Genomic DNA, 24,985 nt, shown 5'->3' with positions numbered 1-24,985 from the left:
CCCGTCAACTCACGCTTTTCCTAATTGTTGGCTCATTAACGCGTTATATTTGAAAAGTTAATTTCACTTTAAAATTATCTTCCAAGATAAACGTTTGAACAGAAATGAAGATCGTAGAGAGCGCTTAAGCTACATTGTATTTATATTTTTGTAAAACCATTTAATGCCTGTGAATAATATAGTATTAGCAGTTAAAAATTATTTTTCGATAATTTCCTTTGAGATCGAAATTTGAATAATTTGTATGTAAGAATTAGACTCAGATGTTTTTAATTTACTAAATAAAACAAAATGAACTGAACTGCAAACACGTATATCAGACAAATAAAACAATAGAGATTAATAATTAAATATTCCCAAAACATTAACTTCTATATTATCTTAAAATAAGAACTACACTTTAAGGAATACTTTGTATTAAGAGGTACTAAACTATAATAATTATTAATTAATTTATTGTTATATAAAATAATCATTAAGATTTTATAACTTAAGTTACACGGCGGCAACGATATTTAAATATTAATAATATCAGACCTGTTTATATGAAAAGTTAGGACATTATATAGTGCGCAATGCCTGGCTTAAATCTTCGACAGATTTTAGACGTGCAGCTTTTGATCTCAATCTTTTGATTAAAAGTTATGTAATACTTCTAAATACGGACACCATTTTCGCCATTTATAATAATTATTAAGATATTTCGTAAGGAATTTTATTACAAACCGAATTCCACCGAAGCCGTGGATCCAGCCAATATATAATAAAATGAATTAAAAGTAAGCGGTTCTATGAGTCCACGAGAAGCTGAAAGTACACAACAAATTTAAACCAGCTATGATAAAACAACGCTTCCTAACCATTCATCAAACTTTCGAGTTCCAAATTTATAGGGTGCTATTTTTGGAACGATAATCCTAATATAATCACTGTCATGTATTTTTAGCTTAGCCACACCTGGTTCCAATGTACAATCATCGTAAAACTTCGTTCAACCCTAACTTTTGGATATTGAGGTGAATGACACCCACGAGATAAACAAACGCAAGAAGAAAATAATCAGACAAAATACGGAAGGATACCATTAGTATCTGATTAGTTAATCAATAGACAAGCAAATACAGCCAAAATGGCCGGGCTAATAAATAAAGCGGATTTTAAATTAAGAACGGTAAGTAAGTTTTTAAAATAAGTAAAAAACAAAGAGTTTTTAATGTGTTAATAATATGACTCGCGTTCGACAGCGTGAATGATCTTTGTGGTTAACTTTACATATATCTGAAATGTTTCAAAACTTGCTCCTTATATGATAGGGTCTCCGATCTAGAGATTGGACTGGTAACTTTTAAATTGACGAAAACTTCTTGCTTTGCTATTAGCATCGAGATGTCTTTTTTTATGATATAGGTTGGCGGACGAGCAAATGGGCCACCTAGTGATATAAGTGCTGTAAGAAATATTAACCATTCCTTTCATCGCCAATGCGCCACCTACCTTGGGAACTAAGATGCTATGTACCTTGTGCCTGTAGTTACACTGGCTCACTCACCCTTCAAACCGGAACACAACAATACTGAGTACTGCTGTTTGGCGGTAGGATATATGATGATGTCTGTAACAGTTATTTCATAGAAAAATGATTTTTTTTTACCGTACATAAGTAATCACAATGATTCCTTATTTCAAGTTGGCATATGTTTAGTTCGTTAAATTCATTAAAGAAAATTTAATAAGTTTAGTTTAAAATTTTGTCCATTTAAATACAATAATTTTTAATTTTTTCTATAATACTAATAAATAATTGTTTTCAGTACATACACATAATCTTTAATAACTATAATTAGACATTAAACGACACATTTTCTGTCATAATTTATGTATCTTATTCCACTTTGTGCTTCATTATATATTTAAATGTAAACTTGACATAAGAGATGAAACAGAAGTTTCGTATCAAATAATATGGTAGTTGACTTTACATAATTTGTATAACGAATTCGAAGCAATATTACAAGACAATATTTTATGTTTTGACAGATGGATATAACTCAGCCGTCACCGCCCATTAAAATATACTCTGGAGATAAGAAACATCTACATTTAGACGCCGCAACCCCAGATGGTAAAAGTTTTCATCACAATAAACTACGGTTGCTTCTATGTCTTAAACTTTTAGCGACACAAGCATAAACCGAAAACATTTTAAAAGAAAACAAATGTAACATAACAAACATCGTTATAATTTTTAAATGTATGTATGTAAATAAAGTGAAGTACTGTCGAACCAACTAACCAAATATTGAAACCCATCAAATATATACTCCAAACCTTCTCAAAGGGAAAGAAGGCTTTAGCCTAGCAGGGGGTAATTCGAAGGCCGTTAATGTAAAATTTTCAAAATAAAAATCAAATGATACCATTTAGACTGTTAAAATCATCTCTAAATCGTAAGCTTACAAAATTAAATTTAATCTCATGCTACCGCCAGTCGGTAAAGTAGATTTTACCGATAATAACCAACAGGAAACTCAGAAGTTACTCCTTTTCATTGATTATTTTATACATAATATAATTTTATGATTCATAAGGTAAGATAAAATTTAATTACTACGGTTTTATTTATATTAAAAATATCTCTGGAAGTTTAAATCGCTTCCAGTTTAAAACAACGATATGTTTCAGCCTTTGTCCCATCCTAGCCCCTAAGTTGAGGGTGAATGACTTGCATTAATGCATTATGGATGAGTGTAGGTAAACAAAGGGCTTGATTCATCCATACAGCAGAATGAAGAGTATTTGAGATTAAAATAGATTTAATGAGTATTTGTAGTTCGGTATATCCTTTCATCGCAAATGCTTGTAATAAAATTTATCCTCAAAAGGCATCTGCCAGGACACACATTATAAACTATTTACTCCAGCTTATTAACAGACAGTCACAAGGACTTCAAATAATTACGATCAAAATGAGAAGAAAAATTAATTAAAATAGACGATACTAAGCTATGAAAAAAAAATCAAATGTATGCAAGAGTGCCTTTATTCAAATGAAACGATTCCACTTTAACTCCGTCCAAGCGTCGCTGACGAGTTTATCCATATTTACCAAGATTTGAGGACTTAATACGAGCAGGAGTAGCATGTACTATCAATGTTTCCCTTTCATTGAGTTTTACTGCGGGATAAGGGCCCACGCTCGGTTGGAAGTCAATTGCCTTTAACAATAATCCGTATTGCGAAATTATATTTTTCGATGATATAAATACTGCGAAATTTTTTGAAAATATTATACGTAGATTTCATCATTGAAAAAGTTATGAAAAAATAATATATTTTTTATAAAATATTAAATATTCAATCAATCAATACATCGACCATTTAAGTTACCGCCAAGATGTTTATTAACTTTTATTTAACGCAAAGAGTACTATTAGTAGTGACACCATTTATTTCTAGGTAGAGAGTATTTATTGGTAAATAAATAGGTCTAATAAATACTAACCAATAAATCGTAAAATTTATATTTTATAATAAAAAGCTGAATTAATATTTTATTGAATACAATACTGTAAATAACTTATCATTTAAAAAGTTAAAATATGTTATATATACTATTCAGAATTGTAATAGACAAATATATTGTATCAATAAATTAATAAGAAGTATGTTTATCTATGAACAGCAACAACTGGATTAATTTTAATGGAAACGGAAATACCAAGTGATAAAGTTATTAATGGATCGGATTAAACTGGATTGCAGTTCAAATGATATCGAATAAAACATATTCAATAACAATTAAACATCGAATTTCATTTTTATATCTTGAATTAATTGTTAGTTTTAATTTATTAATTTATTTCATCTTGAGAATGAGGTTAACCTTACCTGAGTAACCTTTGGCACCTTTAGTAAAAAATTTATAACATCATAATGCCGTTAATATTAATTCAAAATTAGTTCAACAATGGTCATTGTGAGAGTTGGTAAACTTCTCTGATAAATTTTATTGACACAGTCTCTTCAGAACCCTTTTAGCTTCATTCTCAAGATGAAATAAGCGGTCTCAATTGTACAGACTTTAACGTGGATTTAAAAATAGTGAAAGCGACAAAATATGTTTGTGTTTACGAGTATATTTAATTAATAAAAACTAATGATGTAATAGATTAAGAATAAAATCAATTTATATAGGGATGTAAAGTGAGAATAATAATAACATCAAAGGTAACAATCTATACTAGTATTATAAATGTGACTAACTCTATTTGTCTATCTATCGCCCTTTCACTACCAAACCAATGAACCGGATTTGATGAAATTTGATACGAATAAAACTTGAACTCCAAGGAAGGACATAGGTTACTTTTTTGCCTAACACGTGACAACCAACCCCTAAAACGCGACCGATGCCACAGGCGACAACTAGTATAATATATATAGTGACAATTGTTAAAAAATGTGCGGTGATTGTGATATGCTTTATAAACCTAATTGATAGCAGTATCCCGTTTCAAGCAAAAATATCTTTCAACAAGCGCGACGCCAATTTTTTTTTTTATTATATCATAGAATTATTTTACAAAGGCCAAACATTCTAAGCGTCAAAGAGTTTTATTAAAAACATTTGAATATAGATTTAAGAGTTTATGCCGCCGAGAAGCTAAGACTCTGAAATATTAAATTGTAGGGATTACATATATAATAGTGTTTTAAAGTCGCTACTCGTAATATAAGTACAATTTGTGAGCCGTTTCTAGTTTGCTTTACTCAGAGATCTCAGTATACACTCGTTCCCTTATTAAAGGGCGAATTATTTATGTGGGCAGTTCTCTTACAGCGTGTATTTAATTTTCTACCTCCGCACCTGTGGCTTTGTTTATTTCGCAAATTTTGTAACTGAATGTATGTTTCTAAATTGTTTGGGATGAAATTTTGCTTATTCCCACAGTTCATGAAGAAATTACAAAGAATGTAGGCTCTAGTGAATTGCGGGAATCCAAAACAGTTTACGTGGATTTGAAGATTTTATACGATGAGGAATCTTTTTAGATTTTTTTTTTAATTTCAATTATGAAAATTGAAATTTATTTATGTGTTTTAGGATTTTAACATTTAAAGCGTTATATGTTTGTAATTTTAAATTCATAGGAATGTGAGTTTATAAAATATAGTCAACTAAACGTATTTTTGAAAACGAAATCTGCTGCTCTACAAAATTTGCCTAGGCAGGTAGCGCATCACGGTGAAAGTAAGCATAGTGGTTTTAAGCCAACAATCAGGTGGCAAGTCCCGGGAACTGCTCAGTGTTTCTCTCTCTGCCACAAAGGCTATACTAAGAAAGTTCGTTTTTCTTAGAAAAACTCGTAAATTGAAGAAGTATTTTTTTAATATCAAAGGCCGAAGTTTGACATTAAAAAAACCTTTCAACTTTAAAGATCTTCAAATTCCAAATTCATACATTGCTACAAAAGCTATTTGAAATATAAATTTCAAATGAAATAGTTACTTTGATCTTTTACATAAAATAACTCTATTTTAAATAGATTTAACTAATTTAGTATACTACTCGTACGATATATATGTCAAAAGATTTAAAAAAAAATATCTTTGATCCTTACTTTTCTTTTTATGAATAAATCTTAATAACAATAATATCAAATGTTTATTTGATATCTGACTAATACAACAACAACAATAATATTTTCTAAAAAAATGTATTCTTATTTGAATAAGCAAAGCAGAATGTGAATCAGAAAAACAGAATTGAAATTAATAAAAAAATCTTTAAAAAAAAAAGAATGGCATAAAATATGTCGATGGTCGAGGCATCTGACGGTAAGTGGTCATCAGCGCCCTCTTAGAAATACATTGCGCTGTCATCATATTGGCGTTGTAAGAGATATGAACAACAATACGGAGTAATATGTTATATCCCTTGTGCCTTTGGTTACACTGGCTCACTCACATTCAAACAGTAAGATAACAATATAACTTATTAATATAACACAAAGTTTAATCTAGTAGAATCAGCTAAGATGGGTGAATATTAGTTATAAAGGGTAACTTATAACAAAGTACAGACAACATAAAAATGCATATTAGAACAAAAATCTCGGACACGTATGTTCCTCAATTGGTCCAGGTTTGTGTAGTTTAATATATAGACTCATCTTAACTCTCATTTTAAATCGAATGAATTACGTTCAAATTTCGACAAATGAGCGACCATTACTTCGATTAAAAAGTGTTTCAATATTTATTTTAAGCGTTTTATTATAATTATGATTGTTTAATCATTTAGACGCCCTAATTAAAACTCCACCCTTAGAACCACCAAAATTAAGTGAAAACATTGAAGCGCTTTTATTTGTGTTGTACTAAATTAAATATAAGTACCTTTACGGGACCCAGTGGACAGGCTGAGTTTTTCGTTTGTGTTTATAATTTATCTCGTGCTCGGCGATGAATTATAATATCGTGACGAAATATGCATATGTAGAGTGAAGTTCTACCTCATATTTATGATACTAGTTTTCGCTCGCAGTTTCACTCGCGTGTTTTGTGTCGTTAGGTTTTTGGTATAAAAGAGTGTCCTTCTTTGGTATTCAAGCTTGTTTCATACGAAAATTTATCGAATTTGGTTCAGTGTTGTAGCCATGAAAACGTAACATATTAGTACCAACTTCAGGCATGGCGATCGTTCTAAAAGGACACTAACCAACTGCAAGGACATAATATTATAGTGTACGAGTGTGATCGCAAACCGTACCGTAACCGTAGAGTTCAGGACCAACGGCTCCTGTATTTATTCTACAATTATTATTGTGTGTATTTTTTATTTCTTGAATTTCAAGAGCAACTTTTTGTATTGTATTGTATATATTGGTTTGAATTAAATGCCTAATTAAGTCTTTTGTTCTAGATATTAAAATGGTGAAAAGTGTATCGAAATCCTAAGAAACTATATGTACAATGTACATGATCTAATTTTTAACATTAATAATAATAGTATATTTTAATGTTACGACTTTTTAATATTTTCTTAATAGCACATTTGGTTTTTAAAAATCACTTGTCGAAAAAATATATTAAAAAAAGTCTAGAAAATCGAATAGATTATAATTCTTAACGAAATATTTATTTATCTTCTTATTCTAGGAACCCATGTTTAGACCTGTCTTGGGCAGACTAATTTGAATTACGGGCAAAACCTTTGTAAAAAGGATTACAATTTATTTCAACATTATAGATCTTAAAATGTTTTTTGTGTATTTGTAGCGAAAATGTTCTTGTTTCAGATGATTCCTATTTTAAATATTTTAACAAATTGAACTTGATAATTAGTATAAATATTTTTTTAGTGAAACGCTTGTTAATTTAAAATGCAGAATAAAATTAATAGAACGATGCACTCTAACCAGTTTCTAGAGGAGATTGATATGTTGTACTTTGAACGATAATGGATTAAAGCTTAGCGTTATAGCATAACGTCATAAAATGAAATACAAAAAAAGGATATTACTGATCTGGTCCAGTACAATTTTTTATCCATAACGGTTGGGTCTATAGACTTACTTGAATTTAAAAAATAAAAATGCTTGTAAAGTTTATATTCGATGCATTAGCGAGTTGATAATTAATGTCAACGTACAATAGGTGGCACACGAATCATTTTAAACAACATTTCTCAAAAAATATGTGCTTAGATTTTATCTCACGATCGGTGTTGAAGAAAAAATGGTGAGGAAAATCGATTTTGAAATGGTGGCTTTACCTAGTCTATTATATACATATATCAAAGATCAAATGTCAGTATTTTAGATAAACTTCGCATCGTACTCAAGCAAGACAGATAATTCAAATAAGAATGACTTGCGTAGATTCACAAGCCATTACCCTACCCTGGGGTAATATCGTACTTTATATTCTAAGATCGTTGGACTTCTGTACTTAGGGCTGACAGATTTCAAAAATCAAGGCATCAAGACGGCCTTGTAAATTGTGATATATTAGGTATATTTCTTGTAGTATCGATACGTATTATTGAATGTGTTCAACTGAAAGTTAAGTAAAGATGTGAATATATTAAATGTATACGTCTATTGCGACTTATATTTTAAAAAGTAAAGTTTAAGTGATTTTATAATTAAATTTTAAAAATATAAAAAAATACTTCATTCGAGAAAAGCTCTTATAAGAATTTTTGAATCGTCATTTTAAAAAAATAAGATTCACGGAGTCAGTTTAACCTATTTATCGGTACATTCTGTGTTCAAAAGACCCTAGACTTGAGAATATCGGGATATACCCAGCGAGTCCCGACAATCTTGCAACAGTCGCATTTAGATAAGTGTCCTACTTATCTGATAATTTTATTCTAGTCTCGTCTAATATAAAAACGTTTCTGTGAGCTGTAGTTGCGAAAGTAAATTTAGTACAAACGTTGTTTGATTTACGTGAGTTTAAATTTGCATTTTTATATATATCAAATTATAAGCAAACTCAAAATATATTATAATATTATACATTATTAAGAATGATTTACAAATCTCTGTCTCTTTCTCTCGTACATTTATTATTTCCATCTGATGGTGGGGTCTGCCTTCTTAGTCTTATGCTTCCACTTCGCTCTATTTGACGTATCGTTTTCAGTAATATAGCAGGAACTAAGAGCTTTACTGACCACATTTGTCCATTTGGTTTTAGGACACCCTCTGGGTCTTGGCCCTGTAACGTTAAGATTGGTCACTATATTTCTTATGTACTCTGTAGATCTTCTTCTGATGTGCCCTGTGCGCAGCCTGCTTTTTTGGAGGTTGTCGGCGATGTCACGTACTCTCAGACGATTATTACGATATAAATTAAACGTGAAAATAGATCCGGATCGAATTGCGCCCTAAAAAAATGAGATGAGATTATTAAATGATGATCTGTTTCATAAATAATCATATCACATTATATAATAATAATAACTTCTAATTATATGAATGCTAACTGTACGCTTATGTATTGTAAAGGTAATATTTTATGCATGAATAAATAAATGCAAATATAGGTATTAATCTAACGCAAAGCACACATATCTGGTATCTGGCTATATAATAGCCCGTTCAACCCAACATTTCAGATTTATAATGAAAAATATATTACATATAGACTTTTCTAACCTATTCGTTTAATTCGACTGGAAGTTACGTGATTCGAAACAAATTATTTTTATTTTAAAACAGTTTGTTGTGGCTCGCCCACGCTTGACCGAGTTCTCCATTTCCTAACTGTGTCAATTGGCTAGCGAAAAAAACCGAAATGGCTGCCAAGTTTGCCAATTTTTTTTCATTTTTCATTCTAGGGTTGACACGACGCGCAGATTTCATGGTAAAAAGACTAATTTCAGGATTATTTTTTCAGCGACACAAAAGCCTTTTGATGTTTGATAAAAGTAACAAATCACATGTATATAGATCGATTAACTAACAAAGGCGCGTCCGTCTTAGTTAAATTAGTTAATTTTTAATAAAATAAACATTAACAAATATATCATTATTTGTATCGAACATCACTTTTACTATACGAACGCCGATACAGTAACAGGTAATCATCGACTCATCACTTATTCTATCCTTCAAAAACAAAACACGGTATTGTTCTGATTCAATTTTAATGCTGAGTGTGCCAGTCTAAATTCGATAGATTGGTGACTCATAAACAAGGTAAGGAATGGTTTATATTTCTTACAGTGCCAATGTTTATGGGTGATGGTGATCACTTACCATTAGATAGCCCAGAGACAGTACACTTACTAATTAAAACAAATAAAACTTTTTGTTTTCAGTACATATTACAAAGTAGTTATAGTGTAGCTTCGAGTATGTGGTAGCCCTACTAAGTCTAGTCTGTAGCACAGCTTACTGAGATAGTTTAATGGTTTCAAGGCTAAGTTTTTATTGGAACATATACTTGATACATTTTAATACAAACACAATAAAAAAATTAAATATTTTGTATAATAATGAAAAAATATTTTTTTTTTTATACAACATATATGATTTATTTTTATTAAATAAATATTGAATAAATAGTTATATTCTGATAGTATTATGATTTCGTTATTATTATCATTATCCTCATCATTATGTCAGTTGGAATATGTCCTCTGCTGGACAAAAACCACCCAAAAGCAATTCCACGACGTGGTCTTGACTTGGCCTACGCTGCGTCATCCTTTTCGTGGGCACCTTTAGGTCCCAGCGGTTATCAATTTTTCATAAATGTTAAAATATATGTTATTATTATGAAAAAATATAATATTGAATTTTTTTTTGTATTTATTTATGAGACATTATAGAGACAGGTTTTAATAGTTTAACGCGTAATGTCAACCGAAAAAACTGGGTTTAAGCCCAGGCAAGCAGTGCTCAATTTGTATTGATAATTTTCATACTCCGCCGAGTAAAGGGTAATGTGAGAAAATCTAGACGTGTTGGAAAAAACTCCGTCATATGTGTAGCGACTAACTTGAATTCGAGTATAAGCTTCCAATTTCAAATTTCACTGAAAAGCAGAAGAGGCCTTACCTAGTTACTAATTTTATATTTGGTGCTGTTGCTTATATATATTAGACATATATTTTTAATTTACTTTTACATATTAGGCGGAGTTTGTACAAGCATGATTATTGTTACTATTAAATAGTTTGTATTGTCGTGTTACGGTTTGAAAAGTGAGTGTGAATAATTATAATTTTAGATATCATGAAAGGAAGATTTTTGTCAGTGTCAACAATTACTTGTGGTCACCAATACATCGAAGCTAATTTAGTTCGAGGCTCGTCTCGTTCGACGAACGTGGAACATCTTGACATTAAAATATAATAAAAAATATAGCTCTTATCTGTACAAGTTATGAAATTTTATTCACACCAAGCGTCCAAATGTATTAAAGAAATCCGTTTTCAAAGCCCGTCTCAAGAAATATTTGGACAATAAACTTTCTTTTGAATCATGATGCGGAACCAAATTGCCACTACAAGCACCTCATTATTCCCGCAGAACCATAATGATCCCAGTCTATTTGAATCTCACTTATTTATTTGGGTCACACCGTTGTGTTTAGTAAACAAAACAGGCTTTGACGGATTACATATTATTACTAGCAAATTGCCTCGTTAGTTTAGTGATGAGTTTTTCGGCTGTTGATTAAGAAATTCGAAGTTTAAATCACGGGTAAGACCAAAAATATTTGAGAAAAAGTCATCATCATCCTCAATGATATTGTTATATCCTATCATATGTTTTGAATTTGTATACATTTTTGTGACATGCGAAGCAAAAGAGTAATTGTGTTCTTTTGTATATATACCCTATTGTTAAGGGTATATCAAAACAAGTAGTATCGCGGAAATCATTATTTGACCCAAAATCTGTTATTTCCATGAAATCTTAAATTAACTTAATTATATATTTTTAATATTGTCCAATAATTTTTCTCTTATTGTGTTAAAATATTTGAGTGCATTTTATGTTTTATTAATCGGTGGAAACTTCGCTGGATAATGTGATATTTAAATTGTATTATGTAATTAGATTATATTTTATATCTGTTTGTTTCCATAAATAAATAAATAAAATGTAAAATAATAAAATTATTTGTGCATATATTTAAAGCAAGTAATACGTTTTTAGTAGGGGTCGTTCAACAGATAAAATATATTCTATTCATGGGTACATGACAATATGATATTGGCATATTCCGTGATTGGCTCCTCACGAAACGGCTTTATATCGCTTTAATAAATCTTTATGAGTAATTTCCCGCAATGCGTAGAACCTATTAAACTTTATTTTCACGCCATATTTACGATTAGCTTACTATAATTTTAAAGAACTATATATCAAACACAACTTCGACGCAGTTCGCGTCGGTAAGCCAAAGTGTATGTATAGATTACATTCGGATTTACAATATATTAACAAAATCGAGGTCGATTCGAGACCTAATTACTCTTTCGTCGGAATAGTTTTTGATTCACTTCATGATAAAATATTTAAAATATGAGCGTATCAGCTTGATTACAGGACATTGTAACCTACTTTCAACTTAAAGAATAGAAAAAAGCATAAAAATCACGTTACGCCCACGGTCTTATTCAGAGTTACGACTTTAAAATATTTACCCTCGTAATAACGTATAATCATCATTTATCCATATATAAAAACTTTTTTTAAAGTGTGGATATTATAAATATGTACAATTCGAGGTGAAGAATGCTAGCAGTATTAACTCGATGAATCGCAATTCCGAACATTTGAATGAACTGTACCAGGTCCCCTGTCACCATTGAAGACAGAGTGTTATATTTTTTATAAAAGTTTCAACTGCAAATGGAACAAATTGAAATCAAAGATGAAATATTTACAATGTTGTTAGCTTAAGCAGTCCGCGGAGGCTCCGGCTTTTAACATTTTTTATTGATATAAGATTTAACGAATGTGTCGTCGTCTGTAACGTTTCAGATTAATAAATATATGTTTATTATTACAAAATAATTTTTCAAGGTCGAAGGATTTGTTATACCAACCATCTGTCATTCAGTTATATTCTACAGCAAAGCTAATATATTTGAGTGTGTCTTGGGGAATTATAAATTAATGTACCACATATATTATTCCAATAAATATCAGCCAACGTACTAGTTTCTATCAATTCATAACATATTTGTTGCTTCTGCGTTATCGTCATATTATATCTATTTACTATGCGATATCAATCAGTCACCATCCTCCTGCTCTTATCCCAATTTTACTTGGGGTCGGTGCAGCATGTCTTCTTCTTCCATACTACATACATTATTCTATTTGACGTCATCTCAAAAGTAACATTCTTTCCAGCCATATCCAAGAAACGATGGGTTTCTTTGGTCGTCCCCTTCCTCTATATCCATCCACGTCCATGCTCAACATCTTCCTCATAACAATTAAAATTAAAATATTATTAAATTAAAATCAAAGATTAATTAATAAGAAGGAATCTCGTTTGTATATTTGACTTTGTGACTTAGACCCTTTTTGAAGTAACGAATATTCTCAGCTAGGAACCCGGGAAGATATTTCGGTCAATGAAAGGAATTTAACGTCTGATTTTTATACTAGATGACTCGTATACCGTTGAGCTATTGAGACTATTAGAACTCAGAAACAAAATACAACCTTGCCATGATATTAATGTCCGTCCGTAAATCACTATAATAAGCAGATTGTTGTACATTAAGGAAATAAATATGTGTTACACAAATAGCGTTCATGATTACAGGTTTTTGTCTTCATTATTCAGCATCTTAGTACAGGGCTAGAATAGGTTGCGGCACGCAAGCCTGTATTTCTTGGATACAGCATATATTAGTAAGCGTAGGTGAAAAATACACCCCACGAACTTAATTAATTAATTAATTTTTTTTTCGTTATTTAAACGAAATTGAATTTTCCTTGCACTTAACATATTGTTTTTTGAGTTAGTGTTTTATCGTTACACCTTTGATTTATGTAATCATTATTACTGTACTGGTTAACTGCATTATTGTCTTAAATTGTCCAATTGTAAATGAGTACTAAATAAGGTACTCATTTATTATTATCTCATTTAAAAATGATTGCTATAGAGCTAACTTTTGGAAATCCATGTTATACCTTTGAGGAGGATTGACGAGAATATGTAGGTGTGTGTAATTATACATAACTGTTAGTTTTTTGTTTATTCCGCCACATATTTTTGCAAACAAATTTCATGTAGATTCCAAGGCATTTATTTTCCGGAAAGTAATAGGATATTCACATTATACAATAACCTATAAATTTTTCATAAAATTCGATATTAAATGTTGATGAATAATATATTGAAGAACGACAATGGGAAATTCATATTTTGACAAACCACTATTTTTAAATGTCCTTGTATGGTTTCATGAGCCTGATTCCTATTGGGATATTTTCACCATAACGATTTTGCCCTTTAGTTTCTAATGTATAATCTAGTTTGCCTGTATATTAAGTACATAGATTTATTAAATTTGTTTTTAATTATAAGCTGAAAATCATTTAGGACTTTCTATTAATTACACAACAAATATATATGTGACAGGAAATAAATCACAAACACAGAAAACAAAAATACAACTTTTCAATTTTCAAAAAGCGTTGATTACAAACTATCGGAGTAAGTCAATCTAATTACAAATGACGCATGAGCCTAAATGTATACTTTGAGAAATTTCGTAGCAAGTTGTACAGTACTATTTAACTATAAAAAAGTAACCGCAGCAATAAAGCCACATATACCTTCAAACTTTTCTTAAGTTGGATACTTCAGTACATCTCTATTTATATTTATAAGAGAATACAACTTTAAAATTCTCATACTAAACAAAAGAAGAAAATATACTGAAACGTTTAAAGAGCTGATTAAAACTGAAAATTGCTGTTAATTCTATCTTTCTTAGCCTTTTATTGAAGCGGAATCTACGGTTGTATTACAAAAGTGCGATGTGTTTTGAACATACCAAACTCAAAAAGGCAGAGGCGAAAACGTCTTGGATCAATAAATATATAGTTACATAATAAAAAAAAAAAACTGGAAAGGCTGTGCCGTACCAGCAATATTATTAAGACTGCTACGACTGTGCTACGATTAATAATATTGCCTACAGATTCATAGACAAACGAATATATGTCATTAGATACAAACAGATTATTTTTAAAATACTTTTGTTTTCAATATTCATGTGATAGAAGATCTAATTGATAATTGTTATGTAATATAAATTTAAAAAATTACGAATAGATTATTTTGTTTCAAAAGGTATTCTATCATCTATGAACTAATTAATAATGTAATATTATATTGTTACGTGTCTCCAATTGTTTTTAATGTGGCCAAAAAACAGTTACGACGTTATTTAGGGTTTGTTATAAAATCAAATACATTTTCCTACAAAAAAGCTACTTACTATAATTATTGTATTTATTCATAATGAAATAACTCCTTGTCAAGGGCACAATCATCCTATATCCTTTCCTTTAAATATATGTATCTACGCCGACGTAATCTTAAAAGAGAACAAAGTTAGTTGAGCGTCGTAAAGGCACAATTATGTAAATGGCGAATTTCTTATTGGTGGTATTATTTTGCTTCACATATTTCGGGGGTCCAATCCACTTGACTGCAAAAGTACTTTTGACCCAACATCTGAAGTCATTTTATATCGCAATTATAGTGATTCGACGAAAATTCAATTGACCGAGTACACTATTAACTTTGATAAATGAAACCATTAATTTATATGTTAAAAACAAAAGGTCCATACTTATGAGTAAGGGTTTATCGGCGATGCTTATGTTTTCATGATTACTATTATTTACTTCATGTACGTATTGTGGGTAATTGGCAAATTAAAATTTGGATGCTAAATAATACCAAATGAATATTATTTTTATTAGTGATAGGGCTTCGGGAAATGCCGTTAAAGGCCAAAGTCTAATGCAAAATATTAAATTGTGTCTGATTGAAAGGTTGAAGCCAATATTACTGTATTACAGTGACGAAGTTTTTTTTAATATTGTCAAATTACGTTCAAGGTTTAATGTTTCTTCATAAGTTGATCTAAATGTATGTAACTAACTAGGTTTCTAGTACTCTAACATTTTGTCTACTTGATATACATATATGTTTACAGATGTTTATAAATTTGTAATTTATGTTGTGAACACATACGCCTAAGAAATAATGAAGTAAATCAATGTGTTTTCTATGCCTTTATTTTCGTTCCGACAAAAATTACGTTTATGAATATAAAGAGAATAATAACGCATTTTTCTTCAAAGATACCTACTATCACAAGCAGAATGCCCGAGGGACGTCAAAGAGATTATTGTACATCAAGTGCTCGAGCGAGTCTCTGAGGAACGTCGGGAGATGAGCTCTGTATTAATAATTAATAGCTGGCTCGCTTTCACAACATCATGTAATAAATTTATAAACTAAGATTTTGATGTTATTTGAGCTGTGTAAATACGGATATCAAATGGACGATATATTTTAAGACAGATTACCAAATACTAACTACTATTGATAATGGTTTTGCGTGTACTTGCCACTTCATATGATTATTTTAAAGACTGTTATTAGGGAAATATTATTAGGGATGTAACTAACTAGTGACAAGGCAAAAATCTACCACCGGTTCGGTAAAAACGAAAAAACAGACGTGCATGTTTACGTACGTTTATAAAATGTTATCGTTATAAATAAAGTATCTATGACATCATGATGGTGACTTCGATAGGAAAACTCACTCATTTATTCGCAATAATAAAAAAATTTATGAAAGTCATTGTGCAGATAACCAATTATTTATAATATTTTTTTTATCAGTATAAATTTAATTAGATGCTTTATAATGGCGACTTCTTGAAAATTATATTAATCTTCGGACGGAACAATTTAAGATCACAAAGTAACAACAAAAAGGTTTCTAATTAACTTTGAAATACGGTATCCGAAGCAGTATTGAAAATTGAGGTCGTATCAAATATCAAACCTACTGTTTGTAAAACGTAATTAAAATTTCAAGGCGCGTTCCATTGACAGCGGCTTTTATGGTAGTCCTTGTAAAAAAGTCTTGACTAACATATTAAATGATTAAGAGATTATTAGAGCCAAGATGGCATATAGGCATAGTGGGGTAAGAACTACTTTATCTTAAGCGAGGTTTGCTGTATCAAGATCAGGCAATTGCCGTTGATTTTTTATATGCTTAATTTATGTTTATGGTGTATCTCGTGATCTGTGAGTGCTTATCTTGGGTGATATGCTGTCACTCGCAGTGGGAAACATAATTTTATCGCAGATTTTTTCAAACTTTTCAATTAAATTATTGTCAAAAGTAATACTAACTTCTCTTAACGACAAGTTGCTAAAAATTGGCATTAAATCGACTTGCTCACTTAATGTTCGAAAGTAAACTGAACTTTAAATTTGGCTACTTGATGTATGTATAGAGCCGCCTCGTTGATCTAGTTGCTCGCTTATAAGGCTGCGTATTTTGAGGAAGTGAGTTCAACTTGCGGATAGGGCCAATAAAAAATCAAACTTTTCTGTTTCGTAGAGTTTATCGTTTCATGCTATCGGTTCTCCGAATGACTTCACTCCGGTAGTATAGAATTGACGGATTATGAAAGCGCACTTGTACACTATAGGGAGGATTACGCGTAAATAATATTTAACTTTTGATACAATTTCTGTTGGAAATTACTAATTTCCAATAGAAATAAAGATTTCCCCTTGGAGATAGATACCTGGATTGCCTGGTATATTTTAATTTCTTTCAAAGTGTAAGTTTAAAATAGAGATTTTATTTAAAATGTCGTTAACCAACTTTTTTGTGCTAAACAATATTACAAAACTTGCAACTTGTATCATAGTAATCTCAATGGGAATAAAACGTTCGTCTTTAGGTCATCGCAGGTAAATATATAATTATATTTATTTGCATAGTTCTTCTCAGACTTGAGATATTTTAGGTCAGTGGTACATTATTGAAAATTAATAAAATATGGGTACATAAAATGCCATAGACTGAAAAACTAACAAGCATTTTTTTTAAATTAGTATTAGCAATGCCCCGTTCAAATTTATTACTAATATTTCTATTTACCCTTCCAATTGAACAAATAGATTGTACTTGGAGTTGTGACGGCAATAGCCCAAAGGCTCAGGTTCAACCTTGCGACTCTTCACATTGCTAGACGGCCTATAAACCATTGTGTTATTAACGTTTATATATCATAACAAAATACTAAATTATCAACCGTGACTCACTCACGATTTACACTTATTTTAAATATATCAACAAAACACTGAAGAATTATGCTAATTTCAACCTAAAGTGATATAAAATATTTGAAGTAATATTGAGTCATATACAGATTGGGATGGAAGTAAGGAATTTACGCTATCGGAACGCTGAGACGAAAATGCGGCTCGCGAGACACATTTAGTTAAGATTAACGTTCCTTGTTTTATATTACGCTATTTCAATTGTCTCTCGAGGGCATTTAGTACCATATCAAGTTGTATGTTGAGAAATAATAGGTAATTTACAAAGTTTATGGTCAAATTTGGTCGAAATGGTGAAATTACATACAGATCAAATACAAATTAAAGTATTATTATTGCTAATCACAGTATTATTAGTTTGCTGAAAATAACATATAGTCCAGTCATTATATACATTTGGAAATGAAAATGAAATTTTGGATATTACGCGGTTTGGGGTTGTCGTCTAGAAAAGCTTAACTTTAAATTGTCGACCAAAAAAGTCTTGTACAATTACCACCATCTTGAAAAATTTCCATATACCTTTCCTTCTATTATAAAATCTATATAAAAAGCTATTACATAAAATAAATAAACAAAAACTTACAGCTGATATTGTCCTGGTTTAAAGTATAAATCTTCTCTGTCCCTGAAACAAAAAATAATTCTTAATTAACGGACGGCTTTTGTTTTCAGCGGCTCCATGCCAAATTTCATTGTAACATTTTATCCATTTATATCCTTAAAACGAGGTACCTAATTTAAAATAAGATTTAAGGATCTATAAGCACTATCATAAATTAAAACAGTATAATGTGATTTATATTTTTAAACATACTTCATTGGTTATTTTTTGTGCTAAGTTCGTATTTATGTATGTCTCGTGGAAGAAATCGTCGTGAAGTCTGAATACAATAATTTTCAGTGATTGAAATAGCAATAGATGATAATATGTAGTCATTGCTAATATAAGCAAACATACATTAAATATAGAAGAGATATATGAAAAGTCGTAAAATAAATTCGGCCCATTTGAATACAATGGATCGCCTGGAAAATTCACCACTTGGTCCACTGAAGTCTTCTTTTTAGATTTTAAGGAATTTGCGAATGTTTCACCTAATAACAGAATGCATGTGATAATTACGAATTGTATATATGGCGATTAATAAAAAAAAAATATTGTTATTTTACAAAAAATAATATATTTTAATTTGTAGTCTGCCAATGATTTTATTCGTTTTAAGAATAATATAAATTTTTGGTTTCCTCAAAACATTGAGTACACTTATCCTTACTTCGGCAAAAGACGCGACTTTGGATTTAAAACGTTTCCACGTTAATCCCTCGCGACTGTGTCTCTCACGATACAAGCACTTCTTTTTATTTTGTAGACGATTTATCTTGGTATATTATTCATATTGAGGTATTATTATATTTTATATTGATAATTGTGTCTTCTTTTGTCTGAACATATACGGCATAAAACCACATCTATTTTATTGGAATAATACTCTGTATAGTAAGAACTCATTATTATTTCTGGTAAATAACATTAGAGAATAAAGTAAGATTAAAACAAATGATAAATAAATGGGACATTTTATTGAATATAAGATTATATTAAGCCCTGTAATTTTTTAATTTTTAAATGACGATTTAAAAATGCTTGTAATAGCTTTAAAAAAAAAAAGTATTGTTTCTGAATGCCTTCGATTAAAAATACTTTGGTTAGTTATGTGTAGGTTGATAAAAGTGAAGGCTAAGGGAAGGGAAAGTGAAATACATTCTGGTACTGAATTGGCTTTTCCTTAATAAAAATTAAATGTCTAAAACCGAAGCTATTCGATTACCAGATGACCTATTTGTGTGTCTGTTTTATTTATGAATAAATAAATAATTTCAAAAAACAGCAACAACTCTGAATTTAAATCATTTCAATAAGTAGAAATCACGAGTGCGTCAAAAAGTTTTATTTTATTAAAAAACATTTTTGTAGCTCGAATTTTAAATGAAAACGATAAAACTTCTCTTGTGTAACAGGAGGAAATAAAAAATATACACTTTGACAGGGATATGAAAACGGGGACGAAATTGATTACAGTAATGACGATAACGGAATACGTAATAATGATATTTTCCTGTAGAGTGATAACAGCTGCGTTAATATTGCAACCGGTTTAATAGAATAGATTTTAATTTTTATGTTTTAACTTTTTAATTAATACATTTCTATACATTTTAATATAACCTGTTCTTAAAGTCTATAGGCCGAATTATTTCGGCAGATAATTATATATATTAATTATTTTTACTGTCTCGTTGATTTGATCGCAATCTTGCTAGGTTATAGAATCGCTAATGATTTTATGGCATATTTCCTTATTTTGTGTCATATTGAACTTTTCACAATTTTTTCCTGGTTCACCTCTAAGTCACAAACCAATTTTTATTTTTTAGATGTAATAAGTACCCTTATATAAGTCAGTCAGGCCTTTTAAATGCAATGCAATTTAAATATCAGAAATATTGTATATAATATTTGTATAATTTCACTAATATCATTTAAAAATAAAAATACATTTCGATGCTATAAGCTAATAGGCTTAAAATATACGAAGAAAAGGAATTAATTCAAAGGATCATTTAGAAGCATTTCCTTAATCTTGATAAATGTAAAACGTGCTCAATCCTTAACTTATAATAGATATACCCTTTCAACTGTTTGCAATAAATAGAAACCATTGAGATTATACTATATATAAAGTTGGATGATCTTGTCTGATGAACAACAGCGGAAGAAGAACCGTTACTCGAGTAAAGAAGAGTCTAAAGCAAAGACTAAAGAGTAAACTAAATACATCAAGTAGTAGAAGTAACACTTCAGTAAGTAGGTTGGTAAGATTTACATTATTGTGTTATATCATGAAATATTATATAATCAAAACGGTTCGATTGATGGACGATAATAAAGAGAAAATATCATATAATCTTTTTTTAACTTTTATGCATTAGCTTGTAATTTATTTGATTGAGTTAAAACGTTTTACAGTTATCGTGGCGCGTGAGTCGAATCGTAAAGTTAAATTGTCGCGTGGAATTCGCATTCGGATTTACAAGTTAAAATATGAATATTATTTCCTATGAAAAAAAAATTACACCTGAATCGTTCAAGATTTATTAAATAAAATGCAGGAAGATAAGAGACAATGATCGGAAAGAGAGGAAACTAAACTACTGGACTGAAGTTGGACATGGTTCTAAAACTGTTTTTAAATGAAACGCTTCGAGATAGAGATTCAAAAAGATTGTTGTCAATGTGAATCTAAAGTTTTTATAAAAACTTCAGATTTTTCAAAACTTGTCGCTTTAAACATCGTGAAGGGCTAAAGGTTTTTTTTTCAAATATATAATTATAATACTATTTTTTTATTATTTTGATCAGCTTATTTAGTTGAGGATGTAGAGTCAGTGTAATAACCAAGAGCTATGAGCTTTGTGAGACTTGTAGTGAGCACTCAACGCTTTTGCGTCCGAATTGTGCAATTCATCAGTCAACTTTTATTTGATTTGTGGTTTTATATTTTAAATCGATTTATTAAATTGTTTCTTTCGTAAATAATTTAAAACACCAGAGAACGATTTGAAAATATTTCATCGTTCATTATTTGTTTGTGAATATTAATAAATTAATAATTATGTGATTTAGTTTTATATAAAATATGTAGTTAACGTGTAATTGAAATAATGATTATTTTGCATCATTATTATTATCAAATGTAAATTCTTGAATATTATTTATAGTAACTTTATTGTTATAATAAGCCGATATTGCTATTAGAGAATAGTCAGGCGGGTCCTATGCATTATTAGGCCGGTCTAATTCTTATAACAGTTATTATAATTTAACATCGGAAAGTAACTTGGGATAGTTATAGATATAACAATATTTTTTCATAGGCTTGTTAAGTTATTCAATAAATGCTTAAGAAATTCATTGGAATATGTAATGCTACTTTGAAGTGCAAAAATAGCTAACATTATCGTGGCACTATTATACCCATACAATGCAATACGTACAATAAATCCACGAACTTTGGGAAGCTGAATACCTATTCGTGAAAATGAGCATAATATAAACTCTGAAGATGTTGTCAGACTTTAAAAACATGTTTTAAGATACCAGCGATATATTTCTTGCTAAAATAAAATAAATTAAATTAACGAAACACCTTAATTGATATTTTTCATATTATAATGTAAATCAAGAGGTATATTATTTTTTGAATTAAAATCTGTTATTTAGAACATTTTAAAATTATCTGAAAATTGTAAATTTCATAACTACATTTTCCTTATCGGCGACCGTCAGTTCGTTGGAAAATTTCATTTGTCAAGTACCACTGTGACAAGCAGTCGATTGCAACGATTCATTGGCTGCCATGTATTGAAATGAAAAATATAAAGCTATATTGCCGATTTAAAAATCTATTAAATTATCAAAAACGTTACGTAAAATTTGTTAGCGAGTAGCCCTAGCCTCCAATACGGTGTTACGTCATAGGATGTCATGATTAATTATATCACATTATTATAAGTAATGATTATAATCAAAAATATTTATTTTACATTATTATGTACTTATAAAATTATTTTTGTATTTAGTTGTTTAATCATTTGTTAAGCTTTAATTAATACTATTCTATTTGGCACACTATTTAATACTGACACAAATATATATATGTACATACGTTTTGTTAAAAAGATTGATCTGTTTGATTGCAAGGTATTAAAATTATTTGTTGTATTAATTATTATAAAACGTGATTTATTTTTTGTCTTTTTAAGCTACAGAAATTATAAATTGTTTAATATTTCGTATTCATACGATAGCTTGAAAATATTTTAGTGAAATGAAAATAGAATAAATGACGTTATTACACTGCCAATTAAAGTATGACTACGAGTTCAAATGTTTGTTATGGCTAGACCTTATTATTGAGTCATTTAAGTCGTTCACATAATTTATATTGAAACTGACTAATGTAAATTTGTTTAAATAATTTATGAGATATTATCGACTACTTTTTCTTTTTTTTTTTAATTATATAATATAATATAATATAATATAATATAATATAATATAATATAATATAATATAATATAATATAATATAATATAATATAATATAATATAATATAATATAATATAATATAATATAATATAATATAATATAATATAATATAATATAATATAATATAATATAATATAACATAGGAATCCATTATTTATGAACCAGCTTGTAAATTGCTTTGCCATATACACTGGTACTTAAGACGTCTGGTACTTAACGTCCTACACCCCTAGTGCACCACCAATCTTGAAATCTAAGATATGAACCATGCGCCGTTTGTGACAGTAATTGCATTAACTGATTCATAATTTAAACCCAAACAAAGGAATAGTAAATATTGACATTTGGTGGTTAAGTTAACGATAGTACCCAGCCAGGCGTACCAGCACAAAGTCCTATCAACGGTAGACACATACACAAACTCTATGTGCATAAAAGTGAAAAAAAAAACCACAAGCATAAAGATATACCAACGCGAAGCTAAAAGAAATACTAAATGAAAAGCGTAAACATACTGATTACTTGGAAAATAAAGAACGACGCTAATTTAATAAAACTCTCAGTTTCGAATTTGAAGTTCCCTTTTATATTTAAAATGTCTTATAAATAATTTGATTGCCTCTAACGAGTTTTATCCATTGTAAGAAAGACGGTAGAAATTGGGTTGCTCAGACTTATAAATAATGCATTAGCTTACGTTCAGCTACCTAACCCCTTCACGAGGGCTATTTGTCTCTTCTGACGAAGGCAGCTCTTGCTTATGAAATAGGAAATAGTAGCGGAGTTTGCTTTAAAGTGGTAAGATGCCAATGAACGGCAAATGCTTATTGCATAAGACATCGCTTAGATTCGGCGCCTTAAAGCGTCTTGATATACTATGGTACTTAGTAACTATTAACATTTACTCTGCATATATGTGAAAAAACCTTAAAGAAATATTTACACACACTTCACGAGAGTTAAATTACAAAATTGATGAAGTTAATTATACATAAAGACAATATAACGCTAGCAAACAGATGCTTCATTTTGTTTTATTAAATATTTTATGACGTAGGATAAGTGTTTGTTTAATTAATTTCAAAATAAAACTAATAAAAATGAATATACTTGCTGTTTTACTGAAAAAAAAAAAACAAAAAATGAAATGTTTTGTTTTATATGCACATTATTCTTATTAAAATTATTTGTTATAAAACATCTAAGACTAAACTACCACTATATGTATGTTTTTTCATGTCACAAACGGAAACTGGCAAATAAGCTATCTAATGGTAAGTGGTCACTGGCCATAGACATTGGTATTATAAGAATTATTAATCATTCTTAATATTATCAATGTGCTACCAACCTTGACATCTAAGATGTATTTTATATTTATACTGGCTCAGTGCTCTTCTAATTCGAAACCAACATTACTAAACGTAGCTAGTTTGCAATAGAATATTTGATGAGTGGGTGGTACCTTACCAGACGGGCTTATACAAAGCCCTATCACCTAGTAAAAATGTTTCAGCGTTTATTTCTCATTTATATAGTTAATCATTTATATAAAAATTGACAAATTTGTTATTGTTAAATGTAACCCAAAAACGTTACATCCGGTACTTGGATGTATAGTGACTTTTTAGGAAAATATTTACAGCTTGTAACATAATTTCTGTACACGTGCAAAACATGGAAATATAAAAATAACTTGTTTTTTTGTGCTTGTATAAATATCCTTTGTTTTTATGGGTGGGTAAGTAAGGTACAGTTAAGTAGGTGTAAAAATTATATGCAAAATGCTTCAGATAATCCAGCTAGGTTTTAATTGGTCAGCTCATTTTTGGAATGCAATATATTATTTCTTAATCATCTCATATACACTTCATATGGTAACTAATCATTATCAATACATATAATAAAATTGGAGTGTCTGTTGTAATATTAAAATAAAGGCTTCTTACTAAATGCATACTATGTATGTACGGTACATATAAC

The 24,985-nt window shown here is 29.6% G+C and overlaps 1 protein-coding gene across 2 annotated transcripts in view; it reads right to left on the bottom strand.

Annotated features, from left to right (window-relative positions):
• LOC125067109 (protein TANC2) overlaps window positions 1–18,492 on the bottom strand; it is a 204,708-nt gene extending 186,216 nt beyond the window's left edge. Inside the window, exon 1 of one of the 2 annotated variants that reach the window (XM_047675490.1) lies at window positions 18,476–18,492. The gene's annotated coding sequence lies outside the window, so the exon portion shown is untranslated. The remainder of the gene's footprint in view (window positions 1–18,475) is intronic. The other variant, XM_047675491.1, reaches the window with a different exon arrangement.
• Between the last annotated feature and the right edge of the window lie 6,493 nt (window positions 18,493–24,985).

This window comes from Vanessa atalanta, chromosome 10, assembly GCF_905147765.1.
Source record: "Vanessa atalanta chromosome 10, ilVanAtal1.2, whole genome shotgun sequence".
Taxonomy (NCBI): Eukaryota; Metazoa; Arthropoda; class Insecta; order Lepidoptera; family Nymphalidae; genus Vanessa; species Vanessa atalanta.
This window is presented reverse-complemented; position numbering and strand designations above follow the sequence as displayed.